The sequence below is a fragment of the Embiotoca jacksoni genome, unplaced genomic scaffold (assembly GCF_022577435.1).
Source record: "Embiotoca jacksoni isolate LCO1_2020_lvr unplaced genomic scaffold, fEmbJac1.0.p SCAF_11, whole genome shotgun sequence".
Classification (NCBI taxonomy): domain Eukaryota; kingdom Metazoa; phylum Chordata; class Actinopteri; family Embiotocidae; genus Embiotoca; species Embiotoca jacksoni.
The window spans coordinates 364,465-381,189 of record NW_027185241.1 but is presented as its reverse complement, the minus strand read 5'-3'; the positions used below and the strand labels follow the sequence as shown (position 1 = coordinate 381,189).

Sequence of the window (16,725 nt, the reverse complement as noted above, 5' to 3'; positions counted from 1 at the left end):
TTCTTTTATGTTTTTTTTGTTTTTTTTTTATATAGAAAGCTTTAATTAATACTTCCTCACTTTAAAAACATTTTTACAGTTGTGAATTTTACTGAATGGTGTCATTCCTAGTGACCAAACTCAAGTTACAGCTCCAAGGACACCTCAACAGCACATGTGGCTGCTGAACAATACGAGCTTTCCACTTATCAATGGATCATCCTGCAACCAATGACGTGCCAGCACAAACAAAAACATGCACGACAGCAATATGTCCATTGTTTTCAATGTAAACCTTTATTACTATTCCAACACAGTTTTCCATTCAAAGGCACATGTGGTGAACACTTATTCACAGCAATTAGACTGCCTAACACAAACATCAGTGCGTATATAAAACAATAAGTGATGCAAGTCAAAGCTGAATAGATATGTTTGATCTGCATTTAAGGAAAACAAAAAGAGATTTAGTGCAACGGATTTAATGATTTTAAACCACAATTCATGGTTTCCAAGCCTCTGGACTGATATCAGAAGAGTGACTTTCTTTTTCTTTTTTTCTTTTTTTTTTCTTTTTTTTTTTTTATGCTAGAGATTAAAAACATAATTTCAAGCTTATCCAGGCAGATAAGTAATTGTCTTGAGCACTGGGATGTGCATGATTATCAAAAGAATACATTTTCTAAATTAGGCCAAGATAGTCTCCCTTGAATCAATTGCAAAAGCACTGCATAGACATAGATTGTTTAAAGTAATATTTAAAAGATTTGCATAGATTATCAATCGTAATAAAAAATTTGCCACTTCCCGAAAATTAATATCGAATGAATTAGGCGCCGATAGTACTTGCCTTATTGCATTTGGGCGTGTGCGTGTGTATGTATGTGTGTGTGTGTGTGTGTGTGTGTGTGTGTGTGTGTGTGTGTGTGAGCGTGTGTTAATGTCAAGAACAGGAAATTAAGGCGGTGTTTGAAGCCAATGTATTTGTCATGTCTCACCCAAAGACGTATCATTACGGCAAAGCAGGTAACCGTTATGAAGCAAACTGCATAGCCTGCTGGGAAGCCGGTTTAAAATAGCGTGGCATGTTCTGTGTGTACACGCAGCCAGGAGCTACTTCCTGCTGCTCAAACACACTCCCACCTTCAGGAATATTAAATCAGACTGTGGCTCATGGCTGCACACTCAAATCACAGTCAGTTAAGGCTGCAAATATGAGATTCAATCCATCCGCCGATGACACCGAGCTGTACTCTTTTCATCTGTCACACACTTACACACACTCTGACTGTAATATCTCTTTCAATATATTAACAACGGGAACGTAGGCTCCTCAGAAATCATTTCTCTTAATGTCGTCTGAAAGAATGTCTATAAAACCGGTAGCCCAAAAAAAAATTAAATAAAAGGTCCAACGTAACGATGAAAGGGTCTTTACCCAATACAAAAAAAAGGGAAGAACAGTTGCATAGAGTATAAAGACGACAGCTCACTCCTTCGCCACTGTGTCGGCCGACACATGGAGCTGTCCAATCGCAGTGCAGTATTATTCACCGCTGCCGTGGGTCTCACATTCACGTGTCTTTTTGAGTCCTAGCAACTACAACAAAAACGGAGCAAAAACGTGGGCTATGCCTCATCGAATACAACCTACAGTAAGTGGAGCCTATGTGAGTTAGAGGGAACAATTACACTGCTTCCTGTCTAGGTTACATTGTTTATGGGCAAATATACAAGATAATAATTACAAAATTCAGTGACACACCTTAAAAAAAAAAAAGTACAAATAATTGAATAAAGTAACACATTAGTCACAATCGTGGACCAGTTCGTCCAGCTGACGTTCTGTCCCGAGTCCCTGCAGTCGCAGTCCAAAAGGCGTTCACAAACGGGCCGGGTTGACTGTCGGGTCGAACAACGCGTCAACACGGCAGCGTCGAGGAGACGCCAAAACAGCGCTCCGACGTCGCGGCAGGGATCATCGTGCGGACCGCGGGCGCCCGACGCCGTCCCCCGTTTACTCCGGCCCAAAGGCAGCAAACGAAGGAGGAGTCCCCGCTGTCCCTCCATCGTTTGTTCCGCCCGGCCCGAATCCTCCCGAACCGCCGACATTCACCTGCGAAAGAGAAAAGACGACGTCAGGCCAACAGAAACACGCCGCGGGGCCAGTTGGGGATCGGCATTTGAGACAGCGGACTTCCAATTTAGGCGAACCCGAAGCGGACTCGCCCTCATCGATTTTTAAACACGGGCAACGAGTTATCGGAGGGTGTTCCTTGCGTGTGCTGCGTGCGGCCGAGGGTAAGCGCGGCTCCACGTACCAGCTGAAGGGGGGTGGTGGTGGGGGGGGGGGGGGGGATTGAGGCTGAAGTTGAAAGGCCTTAACGGGAGCCTGGTACGCCGCAAGCTGCTAATACAAAGAGGAAGCATGTGACGCACCCTAAGCTGGGCTGAGTTGGACTTCAGAAGGCTATCAAACCCCCCCGTTTTTTTTGTGAGTGTGTGTGTGTGCGCGCGTTCCATTTTCAAGCAGCTCAGACGAGCAACTTAAAATATTACGGCGGGTCAGCGAGTTCAGAAACGGAGCAATAATGCAGCCGTGCGGCTTAACGGCGGAAATCAACAACCATCATGCTCATTAACACCGCCGGAGCTATTAGCCAGCGCCACGTTAGCCTTGGCATTTAGCATTACGGTGTTGTTTGGAAAGGGGGGAGGGGGGGGGGGGTTGGTGGCATAAAAGGCAGTTTCGGGTATTGGTGTCGCTTTGAGTTATTGGCATCATGGTCTTGTTTTGTAGAGAGGACTACAGTGAATAAGCTTGTTAATGGTAAATTTACAGCCCCAGCATGTGGCCTAATAAAACCAGGGGATAGAGAGGATGATGAGAATGATTGCCAGTGCCATTTTGTGTGTGTGTGTGTGTGTGTGTGTGTGTGTGTGTGTGAGATGGGGATGAAGAGGTGGGGCGGGGTGGGAGGATAGTTAGAGAAAGGGAGAGAGAAAAGTGGAAGGCGCCGGTAATTAAGAGTCTAAAAGAGTGTGAGAGAGGCGCACACCGCTCAAAGCAAACTTTGAGCCGAGATTCCTCACTTTTTATTTATGCACCCGCGACTCGAACCCCCCCCCCCCCACACACACACACACACCCCCACACCCCCGGTCCCTCTTCACTCCTCCTCCCTCGCTCTTTTACTTGTCTCCCCATCGCTGAATGAATAGCTATCACGGTGCTATGGTGTCCCATCTAGCGGCAGACCCCCCACCCCCCCACCCCCTTCCCCGCATCCTCCAGCCTCTTTTTCTCAAACCCCCCCCCCCCCTCCAGCATGGCTCTGAATAGGGAGCCGAATTGAGCAAACAGTCAGGCTGTCAGCTCAATAGGAGGTCTGGCCATGAACTTGAAGTCCTTCCCAGGCCCCCAGCCTCACATTAGGCTGGAAGGGGGGTGGTGATGGTTGGGGGAGACAAGAGCGAAGGAGGGGATGGTAGTGATGGGGGGGTGGGGTGGAGGGGGTGGGGGTTGCAGCCAGACTTTTTAGGGGGCCCCTACGTGCCAGTGTTGGGGGGGACCCCTGCCACAGAGGTTCCCAAGGCTGGTGCTCTTGCGGCAGCAATGGGGGCAGGGTGCCCCAGCTGCCTGCTAACCTTCCCCTCCCTCCGCAGCTCTCAGTCTGGGCAGGAGGGGTGCTGATGGTGGGGTTTGTTGCAGACAGGACAGTGTCTGCTCCCCTGCCAAAGCTCCCCTAGACCCTCACACACACACACACACACACACACACACACACACACACACACACACGATTACGCTGATCCAGACACAAGCTGCCGGCCGTGCCCACCCCCTCTCCTCCATCAGCTCCCAGCCCTCCCAGGCTTCTCATCATCTCATTAGCCAACTCCAGCCACTCCACTGTCTACTGTTTGCATTGTTTTGGGCTCTGCATAATTTACACAGTAAATTGAGAATGGCCCCGGCCCCCTTTTGCTCAATCTACCACCTGTTTATGGAGGCCTGGCCGTGATTAGTGCACTTTAGGGTTTGACACAGTTACCACAGCACTCATCAGGAAAGCCAAGCGACGCCTTCGCTTTTAAATCGTCAAAAATGCAAATGCGGAAAAGCTTGGAATGACCTAATTTGAGACGTGGTATCTTCGCGAGGTTTATTCTTTCTAAATAAAAGAAATCAGTGAAGAAGTTTTAGAAACAAAAATTTCGGTGAAATTAAACACTTTTCTTTCAAACTTTGGCCAATAGATTTTGAGGGTTCTGATAAATTTGTAAAACCTTAAATCTTTGATGACGGGATGCTTTCCTGTCTTTGGCAACAGTCTCTTTGTCTTTTCTCACCTTGACCCAACAGGGGGTAGCAGCAGTCTCTCTGTTACCCCCATATGGACTGGCACCCTACTGTAAGTTAGCACTAGTGTTGTCTCTGACCTACACACCACAGACACAAACAAAGGGAGCTCTCTGTTTCGAGGACAATGGCGTCCACTGTTTACCGGCTGCCTTACTTAATCAAGCCCAGCCGACGCTAATTGGTGTTTTGGTTTAAGCGGTTTTCAAAAGTTGGGAGCTCCCCTGGTTGAAATAATGCCACTCGCCCATGGAGAACAACACTCGACTTGCCTGAGCACCTGCTGCCCTCCCGATACTCGAGATACCCGAGACTCTCAGTTGTTCACTATCTCTTCTCTGTCTGCCTCTTTGCTTCTTTATGTCGGTTTTGTGATGTGCTGCAGTGTTCCCGTATGAGAATGTGGATAGTGATTCATAGATATTATCGCTTTCCACTCGACCGATGCGCCCGCCTTGACATTTTGTCTGACCTCAATTCAAGGAGTTGAAGAAAAACCAAAGAGATTTTTATTAATTCATGTAAAAGTCATTATTCTGTTAGAGCAGACTGCAAAAGAAAAGAAAAAAAATCCTTGAATGAAACTCTACCACCTTATTTTAGGTCTCCGGCCAAAATATAGCGCACAAATTCTTAAACTGCTCAACTATATTGAGTTGTGAATTGTGCCTCTTGTGTTTTCCAGAAGGCACAGCTTGTACTGTATCTCCAAAATGGCAGCCGCCGCCATGTCGGGGCACGCGTGTGAGGATTGGCATGAGAATTCCCAAACGGGAAAGAAAAAACCTGGTGCTTCGAGGACAGATGCCCACTGAAAGCCTCCTGAGAAAGGCATTGAGAGCAGAGTGATTTAATGTGAACGCACATACAAAAAAACACACTCCACCCCACATGGAGTCGCCCTCCCCTCCCTCCCCATCAGCACATCTCGTGAATCGTTGCAATTAACAAACATATCGGAGGCCATTAAAACGGAGGCTGTAGAGGAGGCGTGAGGGCACGGGGTGGTGGGAGGAGGGGTGGGGGGGGGGGGAAAGAAGATGGGATGGAGAGTCAGGTTGGTGCGGGGAGAAAAAAAAAAACAACAAAAAAAAAAAGCAGCATGGCGGGCGCGGTGGGTTTGGTGGTGTTACCTGCACTGACTGGTCTTTCTCACTTCCATTTCATGCCAGCGTTGCTCTAAGATGGTGGCGCGGGCTGCGTTTTCGCTGTACAGGAAAAAGGGGCAGTCTGCTTGAGGATGGAGTGGAGGAGGAAGGGAGGAGGAGGAGGAGGAGGGAAGAGGCGATGCAGTGGAGGGCGAGGAGAGAGGGAGGGCAGAATCAACAGCAACCCCTCCTCCCCCTTATTCTCTGTTTTTCAGTCTTCTTTTGCCAGCTCTCCTTCAGTGGTGGTGTGGTAGCCTGCACAGAAAAACAGGGAAGGGGAGAAAAAAAAAAAATCACAGGGTAAGAGGAGAAAATTTTTTAAGAAACATAGTTTATCCATCAAAACGCACATGTGTAGTTCACAGAAGCATACAAACCAAGCCATCCATACACATGAATGCGTGTATACACACACACACACACACGGGCGCGCGCGCGCACACACACACACACACACACACACACACACACACACACCTTTTCATGTCTGTTCTCATGGTACAGTCTGCCCCTGAGCATGCAAATTACTTTCATTATGCAAATGCATGCAAATCAGAACCAACCATCTGAGAATCAAGGGTGGGAAAGAAGAAGAAAAAAAAAAAAAAAAACTCGACACAGATTGAATGAAAGAATGAAAGAGAAAAAAGGGACAAGAGAAAAATCCTTTTGAGTGGCAGGAGGCGGTAAGTTAGGTAAACGCTCTGTGGAAAACAACGGTAGCCCAATTGGGCAAACACGATTACCTTCTTTTATGTCTATGACTCAATTTTTGTTATTTAATTTACTTCATCCTTGTCATTTTACAGGATGCAAGTTTCTTTTGATGTCAAAGGCTGTCCAAGCACAGACACTGCGTTGCTTAAATCCAAGAACACCGATGATGCTCTAAATTCCCGTCGCCGCGCACGCTGCATCTGACAGCTGCAGATAAGCATTAGCTGCTTTTTCAATATAGGTAGAATTGCAAGCAGCTGTTCAGTAACTCACCAGTTAAGCTAACTTGGATTTGATGTAGCTTCAGTAAATCCACGTGCATTTCTTTTAGCCTTAACAGCTGACTCAAAGCCTGCGCTCTCAGTTCAAGTACTGAGTTGTAGTCTTACCGCAGCCTTTCTCATTATAGGATGCTCCGTGGTTCGTATGCGCCTCACTTCAAAACAATGAGCATGATTAGCTTTAAGCAAGCCATCCGGTGGCTAAATGCGATTAGCGTGAACACGGATCGACCACATTAGACGAAATTCTTAATTGTTTAAAATGAGCGTGACAATCCATTCCCTCAATTACCCCACACCTGCACACGAAAACCTGCGAGTCGAAAACCGACGTAGCACAATGCACCCAGCTTGCCGAGTTCAATATTCACAAGCAGGTGGAGTCTGTATCTCGCAGGTTTTAGCTGCACAGTTCCCGAACCTTCTATTCAAAGTAATCAACAAAGAAAGCTGACTAATCGGTGAGCTGAGCGCGCTGTCTGATTTTGCTAATACTCTGAGCACAGCAGAAAGGATCCTCCATTAGCCAGCGGAGGAAAGGAGACAGCTTTTGTCTCTGGGTGTCAGTAGGGGAAGGCTACATCTGAAATGGGAATAAGGTGGTAAAAACCAGGGGTGACTTGGAGTATGAGAGAGTTGGGGTGTGTAAGCAGGGAGGGGAAGGACTACAGGGGTGGGGTACTACTGAATGGTGGCAAACCTCTCCTAATTGGCACTTGACATTTTTTTGCCATTGGCACTGGAGTGGGCCAGCTTTCAAGCCCTCTCCGGGTCCTTGTTGGAAAAGTGCCTTATGCAAATATGGCGAATGGGCTCTATTGTGAAGCCTCTGATATTAACAGCTCACGCAACAATGAAATTGTGTGCTTACTCTGGGCTCGTAGGTGTGTGAGAGAGAGCTAGACAATGGCAGCGGGAGCAGCTTCAGTCTGAACAGACCCTCCATCGGATGCTTTGCCAAGTCATTTCACCAGAATGGGCTTTTCTGAGGACCGAGGCTCTCGGTAAAAGCTTTATTAATGACTGAAACAAACAAATGCATGCACTGTTTTGCTCTGGCTCTGAGAGTGTCTCTGTTTGTACTGCTGCTGAATGGCTTGATTTATTGTGGCTGAAAATACTGAAGGTATGGATAGAAAAGGCTTCGCTCGTTCTCTTTGAAAGATAGTCCCCCTCTTAAAACATCACTGTCTCAGTTCTAAATGTGAAAATGTATTCATGCTTCAGTGCCGTGCCGCACTCCCTCTGATATTTCTTTCTTCTCTGTGTGCCCGCATTGTTTACCCTTAACTTGCTCCCTTGGGTGAGCACTGCTCGAGATCTAAAGATATCTGCAGAATCCCTTTAGAGAGAACTTGGCAAATCACGGGAGAAATGTGGCAAACCGCAGCTTGATTTTCAAAAGCCGTGAAAATGATAAGAGGACAGTGCTGGACAGCCAGGCCAAACGCACGCTCGACTGAAAACTTCTAAATCGACGAGGTCTGAAGCGTTCTTGTCGTCTAAAAAAAAACAACCCCTCATCTCATCTTTATCTCCACACAGCTGAAAACCAACAGGGAAGCAAAGAGAGTAACGGGTCAGACAACAGCAGCAACCCCCCCCCCCCCCCCCCCTGTGGTCCGAGCACAGTCAAAGTACACCTGTTACTGCTAAGTTGCCAAACTTAATCTCCTTTGTCTGGAGAGGCCCATTGACTTCTGCAACTGCCTAAGATACATTCATTTCTCTGTGAGCATAAGGGAAGGAGGGGGGAGGGGGGGGGGGAGATGCCAGTGTTGTAGAAAATAACAGGGTCTGGCCTCAGCCTCTGTCCCAACAGTGAAGCCATTTTCCAAGCCCTGTTGGTGTGTTCCGTCAAGAGAAAGAGAGGCAGAGAAAAGGGGGCAAGAATCACTGGGTCTTATTCAGAGAACTGTCTGGCTGCTCGGACCCGGCAGGCCTGAAAGGGAGGCAAAGGGGCGCATTGTCCCTCTGTGACAAGTGGACTAGCTCTATTGACTGTAAAGTCTACTGGTGGGGGGGAAAGTAGGACCCGACCACAATGGCTGTTTTTCTATTTGACACTTGGAGTCTAAATCTGCTTGCCCAGTGCATGAAAGCTAAGACAACCCCACCACCCTCCTCCTTCTCTTTCTCTTTCCTCTCCCCGCCTTCTTTTCCTTCTCTACCCTTTCTCTTTGGCCTCTCTTTCTATTTCAGACACTGCCATGGGACACAGAGGAGGAGAGAGAGAGAGAGAGAGCGAGAGAGCAAAGGCCCTAAGGTGGTTTTGAGGAACTCTCCCATCTCTGTGCCGTTTTTTCGGGCAGGCATAAGCTAAGATGGTTTCTACTCCGGGGTCCCCAGTGTGAAGTGTTAGTGATATAACTGTGCCACACACCGAGCCAGAACAAAGCATTTGCACCATGACATGCGTCTCCCAGGGCACTGCTTCGGGTATAAACACAATCTGTCCAAGACTGCAGTTCCCACTTAGCCCCAACCCCGTAACTGACACAAAAGAAAAGAAGCAAAGAGAGGCAACTTATCTCTACAGTGCTCTCAAAATCTGCGCAGCTCATACCTGTTAGATGCTGAATTCATAAATGCAAAGGACACCTGCACAGAGAGACAAGTGCTTGCATTTTGGCCCGGGAACGATCATTAATCTGTCACGTACAATAGCAGATCAAAGCAATGCCATGCTCGTACGTCTCTACTCTGTAATAAAAACACATCAGCAGTGGCGGTAGCAGCACAACAGAGAAGGAGCCAGGTACTTCTGTGTGCCATCCAAGAAAGTGACATCTCCGGCTGTCACTTCCTGTCAAGGCCCTCGTTCCTCTCTCTTACTAGCCGAGCCCAGAGCTCAAATGTCACACTCAGCACCTGCAATGCAGCAGGCAGGCGCAACCGCAGGGCTTGAAGCGATTGACATTGTGAGGTGAGGTTGCCACACAAGCTTTTAGGGATTTCACATCAGCCCCGCACAACTGTTTAGAATTTGAACCACGGCAAGCGGAATATATCCAAACCCAAGGGTGACGTTTTAGTTGAGCCATGTTGAGACAGCAAAACCACCATGTGAAATATGTATTACAATTGGAGTTCACTACTAGCTTTGTAGCACCAGAGCCTGGAGACCTAGCGAACAATCCTCAGTGGCCTTTCTCAGCAGGAGTGACCCTCTAGCTTAGATGGGCAGAACAGAAATCACACCTTCAATCAGCCATCAGAGGCCTTGAGGTTGAAGATCTGATTGACCAATTACTCCTCACCACGAGCCCAGGCAAAGAACCCAAAGGGTGAGATTGTTCTCCTTCTCTCACTCATGGATCTCGTCATTGGGGGTACTTTCTGCTTGATTGCCCCTGGACCACTCCCCCCTCTGAGCCTTGCACGCACACACAGCAGCATTCAGCGAGATCCCGTCAGGCCTTTTCCACATGGTAGCACCTCATGCAATGGAGGCTTTGCCACGGCCCATTCACGACCAAGCCAACTGTCACGTCAAATCAAACAACGGCCAGGACCCCAAATCAAACAGCTTTTCATGCAAAAGGGGCGAAAGAAGTAGGTGGGAAGGAGAAAAAAAAAAAAAAAAAATCAACAACGGCTAACTTAACAAAACTGGCCTCAAATAAATTCTTGTCTCTTCGCTTAGGTGCCAGCGGGGCATTGGGGGGCCAGATTAACTCGGAGGGAGCATTCTTAACTCACACAATCCCATCCAAGTTGGAACATATGTATAATTTATAGCACCGTATGCAGCTACTATGATATAAAAGGCCAACATTCTTTTCCTTGTGCATGTTCTCTTGATGCCAAAGTTGCAAGCGGTAAATCTGAAATTCCTGGAACCAAATAAATACAGCCTTGACCAAACTAGCCAGCAAACTGATTAACCAACACAGAGTTGTTAAACGACTTGTCAGAGTCCACCGGCTTTGGTGAATCGGTGTGGGTCTTTTTCAGCAGGCCCGTCACTCCCCGGCCATGTGATACTAAGACTAAGCCCCTGCATGCAGCCCCACACACACAAGGATCATGGGGCTTATTAGATTAAAAATGATCCTGTTGCACCAACCTTACTGTTATGGATCACTGCCACTGGCTGCAGAGAGCTGTGGGGAATATGGGCGGCAATGTCCCATTTATTTATATATGTTTAACAACGGTATTCCACTTTTCTAGCAGGTGATGGATCAAAACAGCAAATATAGACAGAGCCCCATGGTAGAACTGGGTTTAAATGGAGGCGCACATGTACTCACATACACATTCAATCAGTTACAGAACAGATACAGAAAAATCGTGTACACTACCTTTTGCTGCATTACGCTCCCATCTTCTTTAAAACGTTATCCATTTTCTTCTCGTGTTTCACTTCTTCTGGCCGAGTTTGTGTTTTTTTTGTTTTTTTTTGGGAGGAAGACGCATATGGGGTCTTGATGCCTTTTCAGGAGTGTAATGGGATTCTTGTTACTTTCGGTTATCTAGCTTTATGAAGAATGTACATCACTCATACAGCTAGATAACCAAAGATAACAACCAACCCCTAAGGCTACCCATCCTCTCAAGCCGCAGGCAAAGTAACATGGGCCAAGTTCTGACCTATAAGCAGAGGAGAAGGTTGTTAATAAAAATGTATATTATCATGTGGCTCCATCTCTTTGATTGCATATAATTTGAAGGATTACAAACTAACTTGGGATCGAGTTAAAATTCAAAAAAAAATCCAACGGTATTCAAAGCCAACAAAGACGTTACTCTTATGCCTTCGGGCCTTTTTTTCCTGACTAAACCTACAGCAGCCCTTAAATGTCCTGACCCTTCATTCTGTGATGTCACCAAGTGGCCCCTCACCCCGCCTCAAACCACCTCAACCAATAGGAAACCTCCCTTTGTCCACCGAAAGGCTTTGATTGGCTTGTGAGTAATGCCTGTATATCAAAAACTCCACAAGTCAAACAATCAGCAAGAGGCACCAATTTAAAAAAAAAAAGAAAAAAAAGAGCATGAGTTGTCCAACCAGTCCAAACCGGCTGTGGCGCCAACCTTCCCATCTTCGGCCTGGCGCCCATCCCTATGGCGCACCCGCCTCACCCGCTGACTGGCTCCATAGGTGGGTGATGGCTTCAAACGCCGCCCCCTGCCATGACCCAAATGCATTTTTAAATTAAAAGAAGATCCTGGCTGTTTGACTACAAAAGAAACTGGTTTGTCTTCATTTACATTATCTGATGCCAAAGCGGTCGGCACAACGCTCGAGGTTTGGCGCCAAAGCTAGGGATGCAGGGGTTTACAATGCGCATGCACACACGTAAAGAAAAATGTTCTTACATAAGACGGAAACAACATGCGCTAGAAATACCCTTTAACATCCAAACGGGTCCAAAAAACTCGCAAAAATGAAGGCTAAACACACACGAAACACATCCTTATATGTGCGGGCGTAGACAATGCTGTAACACACACTCTCTCTCACACATGCGGTGGTGGCACATGGCACGAGGCCCCATCTAATTAAAGCTGCTCTGTGTGCCCAGATCCCTGTTGTGGCAGGCTCCTCCCCCACCAACGCCAAGTACCGACTGAAAGCAATGAGAGAGAAAGATGGAGATATACTGGGAGAGAGTGAGAGGGAGAGTGACAGAGGAGGGCGAGGCACAGAATATTCTCGCCCTCCATCACACACACCCAAAATCTGAACACTCATACACGACTTGACTGGCAACATACAGGCGTTAGCAGAAATGGCTATTTCCCCATTGGCAAACAACAAATCCTCTTGGCATTGTTCTCCCTCCAGGTTACAATAACTGCTATTATTCTTCTACACTGTCTGTAAGAAAAAGATGTAACGTTGCCAAAGCTGGAAAGCTGTCAAAGTAACAACGATCCCGATCTTCGTCAAGGTGCTTTGTTTCGATCCACGAGGACAAAGCGAGGCCCTCTAAGAGCAGAAACATGCCTCAACTCCCAGAATGCTGCTTCACTGGATCACACACACACACACACACACACACACACACACACACGTGTCACACACTGTGTGTACTTTCACGTGTTTAATGCATAATTGCAGACAGCATCAGACACTCACCCAGGCTTTCGCTATGAATGCACAGATACATGCAGTCATGCATACACTCACAGCTGCAGTCACACATGTGAAAATATAAACAGGTTTACTTCATAAAAAGCTCAGTAAGACAGTTTACTATTCTAAATAATTCATATTTCCCCGTAGAAAATGTTAAAAGACAAATTTTTCCACATATTAAGAAAATAGCCTGATTACATAATAGTACAATTTCAGTGTTCTTTCTGTGTCATTGTATTTTATAGTATTTAAAGCTACAACAAAAACCGACAGCATTTTTTAAATTTCAAATATAAAAATACATATTGTTTTCAAAGCTTAAAAATGTTTTATCTAATCTATTTAAATACTGTTTCATTCACCTTACTATTAATTTAGTGCTTAATGTATTTTTTTTAATTCCTCAGTAATTTGTCACAATATTATTTCATATGCCAACGGTACAATATTAACATAAAAACTTGTATTCTGTGCAGCACGTGCTGTGAGTTATATGACTCCTTTATAGTGCAAATATATTTTCACAATTTCCAAGCTGGAAAAAGAGGAAAATAATTATATGTGGATTGCAGTTATTTCCCCATTATCATTAATAGTCCCTTCATTACCACTGTCTTATTTGTGAGTGTGCTGCAGTTTATGTCATTCTATTAGGCTGATACAGTTCAAATATTTTTCTGTTAGTTTTTTTTACCCCATAATGTCTGTCTTTCATGAATCAAAAGCATAAGAAAATGAAGCTTGTGGAGATTTTTAAGTGTCTCTGTTCTGCAAAAGTTAAAAAAAAAATTACATTAACAAAATCATAATGTCACAGTTACATCACCTCTTTTCTTTGACTCACATGAGCTCAGAAAAAAAAAATCTCCAAATACATTTAAAGCATCAGTTGAGCCCATTTAAACAAATCTCATCAGGCCATGCCATTGGCCAAGACTTGCATGACGTCAACAAATCTGCCACATCCAAATGGAAAAAAAATATACAAAGGTGCAGAGCTGATTAGCAGGAAAATGATTCCTATTATGACGTCTTATCCGATTACAACCACGTGATACATTCCGAGTAAAATGCTTCTTTTTATGCTATTTTATGTCACAGGTTGAATTTTCATGAGTGCTGCGTCTTGAGACAACAAAGGCAATTACGCAGGAGTTTTACGCATGACAAAAAGCATTTTACGCACGAGGTAAAGCCATATTTTAAGGTGAATACAGAAAGAACAGAGATGGCACACTGAGGTGAGGCAGACCTGTTGGCAACACACTGTGGATCTGTGCTGAGCAGACACACAAAGTGTGTTAACAGTAACACTGTGTACGTGTGTGTGCAACTCATTAGCTGGATATGACGTGTTGTAGAAATTATGCAATTAAATGTCTGCAATTGACGTGTGCGAGGAACCTAACATCCCTGACGTGATATGTAATTTACAAACTAGTTTGTGTCGTGACATTATATTTGGCTTCAAGTGTTTTCATCATTTCGTGGTAAAATCTTGAACTTAACGTTTCTATTTGATCCTCCGTGTTAATTAAGTTAATACTTTCCTTTACAACTATAATTAAATGCAGGATGTAACTTTACGATAACTTACTATTTTTCTAACCCAGATATCCCATAGTTGTGATGTGAGTAACAGTGGGAGCTGTAGCCCATATTACCTACAGTAAGCCTCGTGTTGTGAGGCCGCTGAATGTCTCCCCAGGGATCCCTGGAAAAAAGAGACGATCGTTTTATTCTTCAAATTGACTACACAGCCAGATCGCCCCATTTTGCATGTTGTAGACTTCTTTTTTTAACAATAAAAACGGTCAGTAAATTCTATTTTCCTCCAAGAAGGAAAAAAAACAAGTTCTTTAAAAACATAATGATAATTGGCGTGAAAAGGTGTCGCCCAGACTTCAGCTGTGCGGACCGCGTGATGCTTCAGGAGTATTAACACAGAACATTACTATTATCGTGGATTTTCAAAATAAAATAACACACAATCTCCTGTCTACTTCTGTGAACATTAATGACTGTAGTCAGTGGATGATGCAAAATTAGTTCTCTAAAATACACTGTAATGGCACACACAACTTTATCTGTGTGTGTGTGTGTGTGTGTGTGTGTGTGTGTGTGTGTGTGTGTGTGTGTGTGTGTGTGTGTGTGTGCGTGCGTGCGTGTGTGTGTGTGTGTGTGTGTGTGTGTGTGTGTGTGTGGTGCAACCAGTTCAGTAAATAAATAAATACTTAAAAAATTATATAACCTACATTTCCCCTAAATTAAAGCAGAAACTTGCATATTTAAGGTGAATCTGATAATTTTGTGCAAACGTTGCTTTCATTTCCAGATTAACCCTCTGCCTCTCCTCACGCATTGCATACTTAAATTAATACTCTCATGTCCATCATGTGAAACGTTGCATAATCCTAGATTTTTTGTTTTAAATGTTTTGCTTCCAACCCCCCCTCAAAGCTCCAACAGCCTCCGTTTTTCTCCCCCGGTGTGTCCGGGGGGTGCACACGTGTTCTCGGCATCAGGCCTGCTCGGTGCACACGTGTGGACTGGATATTTGGCCTTGTGATGCCTTTATCCGCCAACTATGGGTGTGAACGCCACCACTTTGTCTTATTACGCATGCATTGCAGGTCTGTCTGCTGGTAATCCACATATCTGAGCCACATAGCCGCACAGAGTCCTGCAAGAGCTTAATTTGGGGGAAAAAAGAAAGAAAAAAAAGAAGACAAAAACGGGTTTCTTTCTTTCCCCACATCCTGATTGTGTCCGATTTTGTAGGTTTTTTTTTATTTTATTTTTTTTAAATTTTGGTGCCATGTGTTACCTGCCTGCATCTCCCGATGCAGCGGCGAGCAGAGCTGGATAAGTGACCCTGCTAAGTGCCCGGAGGTGTGTATGAGAAATGAAATCAAGGCTGGAAGCGCCTTTTGGCCTTTGTGACTCCCTGTGAATGGCGCATATGAAGCCTGGGCATAATGCGTCAGTGAGGCTGTGGAAAATGAGGAGTTTTCCCCTTAAATAGACACAAACAAGGTCTAAATTACAAGTTGCTCTGTGTATTTCATCATACACACGCACTGTGCATGTTCACATGTGACCTTTCTCTGGACCTGTGCAATACTCCAATCTCCACTTAAGACATTAATTAATTATAAAAAAAATTACTCAATCTTTAGAGCATATGATGCAGACTGAAAATATAACATGAACTAAAAGACAAAATGTGCTGAGCCATATGTTGCCATCTCGTATTCGCCCTCAACAGCTGCCGTTCTGATTGAAATATCACCTCTATACTTTACACCCCTCACAGCATCCGGATGTAACGGACAAGAAATCCGAAATCATATTAAATTCAGAGCCGAGGACCTGCTGCTCAAACACTCAGCGCCTGAATTCGGCTGCTGCCGCCGCCACATCCAGACGACATACGCATCCCGCTCCGTTATGTGTGCAGGTTGGCGACGTATATACGCGTCGCGCTTTCTTCCCGTTATTCTTAGCCGAAATTCCTGAAAATGCCTTCGCCTGTCCCCCTCCCGTTTTTGAAAGAAAACACAGATTATGTTTCATACTCACGCCGTCGCCTGCTCGTCGCTGCGGCGTCCGCTCTCCAAAACCGAGAAGCGTGCGGCTCGGCAGAAGCAGACCAACTGAGTCGCTGGAGGCTGGACCGCACGGTCTTCATGGCTGCGGCTGGCCGTGACGTCTCTCTGGCTCCATCCATTCAGCTTCCCTCGGACGGGTTTTCCCCCTTTTTTATTATCATCCCCATTATTTCTCTCGGAGGTGGATCTCGCCTCCCCTCCCTCCTGCCCGCGCCGTCCCCCGCACGCTCGCCATTCCTCGCGTCAGATGCAATATGAACTTAAAACATGCTTGCTCTAAAAACATATACCACCACCAAGACCCTCCCCTTTATGACACGATGCAGGTCTGTTTTTGTCTCCACCCTCTAAAAAAAAATATATTAAAAAAAAATAAAAAAATGAACGCATATACGTGGTCGTGAATAAGCAAGCTCAAGTTCTCTGCCCTCGTGGATCACAATCCTGGAAACTAATCATCTCAGTTCATTGTGGATGTTTTCATTTAATTTCATATTTGAGACTTAACCAACAGAATTAGCAAAATATGTTCCATCAC

At 45.4% G+C, this 16,725-nt stretch overlaps 1 long non-coding RNA gene across 3 annotated transcripts; it reads right to left on the bottom strand.

Moving 5' to 3' along the window:
* Window positions 1–253: 253 nt before the first annotated feature.
* On the bottom strand, window positions 254–16,419 carry LOC138192990 (uncharacterized). Of its 3 annotated transcripts, none has more exons than XR_011177848.1 (4): window positions 16,155–16,419; window positions 10,796–11,084; window positions 5,476–5,745; window positions 254–2,095 (listed from the first exon to the last, which is right to left on the bottom strand). It is a non-coding gene; the product is annotated as an uncharacterized lncRNA (long non-coding RNA). The 3 variants fall into 3 exon arrangements; XR_011177846.1 differs by having other exon boundaries at window positions 16,159–16,419; XR_011177847.1 differs by lacking the exon at window positions 16,155–16,419 and adding an exon at window positions 11,179–12,821.
* Window positions 16,420–16,725: the final 306 nt, after the last annotated feature.